Raw genomic sequence first — 3887 nt, 5'->3', positions numbered from 1 at the left:
CGCGGCGGCGCTCCCGTCGAGGGTTCGGATCCCATATGGACACTTGTCCGCTCACTGGTTGAGCGCGGTGCGGGCGCAACACCGAGGGTTGCGATCCCGTTACCGATCACGAAAAAAGACAAAAAAAAAAAAAAGAAATTAAGTTGCCTTTGAGGGGCCGGCCCGGTGGCGCACTGCTACAGTGCGCCGCTTGGGAGCCAGGCGGCGCTCCCGCCGAGGGTTCGGATCCCACATACAGACCGGTTCCCGCTCACTGGCTGAGCGAGGTGCGGGAGCAACACCGAGGGTTGCAATCCCGTGCCGGTCCCGGTCCGGTGCGGGTGCGACACTGAGGGTTGCGATCCCGTTACCGGTCAGTAAAAAAGATAAAAAGGAAGGGCCGGCCCGGTGGCGCACTGCTACAGTGCGCCGCTTGGGAGCCAGGCGGCGCTCCCGCCGAGGGTTCGGATCCCACATACAGACCGGTTCCCGCTCACTGGCTGAGCGAGGTGCGGGAGCAACACCGAGGGTTGCAATCCCGTGCCGGTCCCGGTCCGGTGCGGGTGCGACACTGAGGGTTGCGATCCGTTGCCGGACACGAAAAAAGACAAAAAAAAAAAAAAGAAATTAAGTTGCCTTTGAAAAGTTTATTCATCTTCCTCTGTTGAAATTAATTGGATATTTGCGTGCTTTTGGAAGACTTCAGAGAGCTATCTCAAATAATGGAGAGAATATGAAATGAAATATGTAAATTTTAATAAGTTTTACATCTCCAGTTTTTGTGTAAATTTGAAGCCCTACTTTCTACAGAGTATTTTGTTATCCATCTGTTATTCAGTTTATGTATTTATTTGAATAAATGTGCATAGCCTTAAAAAAATTTCAAAATTCAAAAAAGAACGTGTTGTTTGCTTGTTAAATGTAATTAAAATCTTAATTGACTTGAATAAAATAAAAATAAATAAATAAAATGTATATGGAAAGTCAAAGGACCTAGAAAAGCCAAAAACAATTTTGGAAAAGGACACATTTGCATGACTTTCATGATATGATCCCAAGACTTGCTATAAAGCTACAGTATTTGTAATAAGGATGGAAATATTAGTCCACATCACTAGAACGCAACAGAGTCCATGTATGGCCAATTGATTTTCAACAGTAACCAATGTAACTCAATGGGGAAAGGTTAGTCTTTAATAGTGCTCAAACAACCATACGGAAAAAAATGAACCTTGACCCTTACTTGACTCTGCACACAAAAGAATTAGTTAAAACCTAAATGTAAAACTATCACTACTATCTTGGGGTAGGCAAAGATTTCTTAGACAAAAAGCACTAATGATAAAAGAAAACAATGCATAAATTTGGCTTCATCAAAATTAAAAATTTCTACTCTTTAAAAGACACTGTTAAGAAAACAAAAAGGAAAGCCATAGTCAGGGACAAAAATATTCACAATGAATATACCTAACAAAGAATTTGTATCCAGATTACATAAAAAGCTTCCAACTCAATAAGACAAATAACCCTCCCCCAAAATTAGACAAAATATTTGAACAGATACTTGACAGAAGAGGATATAGGAATGGCCTACAGACATAGACAAGATGCTCAACATCACTAGGAAAATGCAAATTAAAGCCACAATGAGATACTACCTCGCATCCACTAGAATCATTATAATTAAAAAGACCTACAATACCAAATGTGGTGAGAACGTGGAGAAACTGAACTTTCATACACTAATGTGGAAATTTCTGTGGTACAGTCACTTCAGAAAACAACTGGACAATTTCTTAAGAATTTAAATATATACTTTCCTTACCAGCAATTCCACTCTTAGGTAGCTACTCAAGAAAAATGAAAATACACGTGCACACACAGACTTGTACATGAATGTTCTTAGCACCATTATTTGTAATAACTAAAAAGTAGACAGACATCCAGCAGATACTCAAGTTCTGCAGTTGGCCCTGCAGAACCCATGGAAACAAGAAGTTGGCCCTCCATATCTGATGGTTCCAAATCCTATGAATACTGTATTTTCAATCAATGGTTGGTTGAATCCTCGGATGCAAAACCCGTTAATATGGAAGGCCAACTGTATACTTATTGAAAAAAATCTGAGTGTAAGTAGATTTGCACAGTTCAAACCCATGTTGTTCAAGGGTCAGCTGTACATACTGTAAAGATTCCATTTATATGAAATTCTAGAAGAGGAAGAATTAATCTATGGTGACAAAAATCAGATCAGTGATCGCTGGGGGCCAGGAGTGTGTGGATACATTGGCTGCAAAAGGAAATAAGGGATTTTTGGGGGGTGATAGAAATATTCTGTATCTTGATCATCTCAGTAGTGTGTATACATACATATTTGTTAAAATGCACCCAAGTGTACTCTTAAAATAAGTGTATCTTACTATATGAAAATTAAATTTTCAAAAATACAAACGCAGAGTCTTCCTACCAGAGTGGCAACGGGTTTCCGAAATTCCGATCCCCTCTCCTCAATCTCACTTGGGCAGAGGGAGGTGGTGGGGTTAGGGGAGGACTGCTGTGGAGGGTATCTGCCTGGAGCCTCCAGCTAGAACAAGTTTCTTTGTTTACCTCAGTGTACCACACCTATACTGTAACTTTCTATAGGTGCTATAATGTGAAAGTTGGAAAGCAATGACCTAAGAATGTTTTGAATTAGATCCCCAACCCTGTTTAAACATTGAAATAAAAATTCTATACCTTAAGCACACTTAGCAGTTTTTCTCTTGGTGCCTTCTCTCTCTTTAGAACATTATATAAGTAGATATGGGCATCTGGATTTGCAGGGAACTTCTCGTCATAGGCGTAATTGTTGAGCAAGCACCTCCCAGGCTCCATCCTTATCTCTGTAGAATTCCAGCATCTATATAAAGTCAGTCATGAAATCTTAGCTAAATTCTGTAAGGTATCCATATGAAAGGTAATACACAGCTTAACTTTACTGATGGGTACAAAAAAATTATAGAATAGTACTGTATAGGGAAAAACAGTAATGTAGGGCCGGCCCGGTGGCGCACTGCTACAGTGCGCCGCTTGGGAGCGTGGCGGCGCTCCCGCCGAGGGTTCGGATCCCACATACAAACCGGTTCCCGCTCACTGGCTGAGCGAGGAGCGGGTGCAACACCAAGGGTTGCGATCCCGTTGCCGGTCCCAGTCCAGTACGGGCGCGACACTGAGGGTTGCAATCCGTTGCCGGACACGAAAAAAAAAAGGAAAAACAGTAATGTAAATTTTTGCTTCCATTCGCATACGTTACCTGTGGAACACAGAAAACATCACTTACAACAAAGGCCTACCAAATTTTTCCCATTTTTTCCTCATGATTATTTTGTTACTGAAAAATGCAGCAACTTCAACATAGGAAGTATTCCTATAAAAAATAAAAGTCCTCAAAGCACAACACACTAATGACTGAAAATGTGATGCAATTAACCTCAGTGCCCTACATAATTTCAGCTGCAAAAGGAGTACATGACATTTATAGTTCCTTTCATTTTGTTCCCATCCTTACATAGAAATTCCCAGATTCACTGGAATATGGTTTTGGAGATTAACCTCTGCAACACAATTATCACTTTAGCATTCATCAACTTTCACAAAAATTATTTTGAAGATTTACTCCTAATGTCAAGTGCCACGTCCCTCTGTCCTTTTACAATGACTTTGGGATGACAGGACATCCTAAAACTTCCTAAAAGCCATTATTTTTATATCATGTATTGTGATCCAGTTTCATATTTTTATCCTCTTCCCTTCTATATTCTACCAAAACATAAAAGGCCTTTTTGCTTTTCTTTTAAGCCTGCCAAGAATAATACAGAAATGATATTTACAACTACATTACTATTTATTTTATAGATATTTGGTCATGA

At 40.4% G+C, this 3887-nt stretch overlaps 1 pseudogene; it reads right to left on the bottom strand.

Moving 5' to 3' along the window:
* The window catches only part of LOC103609233, a 30128-nt pseudogene that overhangs the window by 18904 nt on the left and 7337 nt on the right, over window positions 1-3887 (bottom strand).

This window comes from Galeopterus variegatus, unplaced genomic scaffold (genome assembly GCF_000696425.1).
Source record: "Galeopterus variegatus unplaced genomic scaffold, G_variegatus-3.0.2 Scaffold9370, whole genome shotgun sequence".
Taxonomy (NCBI): domain Eukaryota; kingdom Metazoa; phylum Chordata; class Mammalia; order Dermoptera; family Cynocephalidae; genus Galeopterus; species Galeopterus variegatus.
The sequence above is the reverse complement of the archived record's forward strand: the minus strand, read 5'-3'. Positions and strand labels throughout refer to the sequence as shown.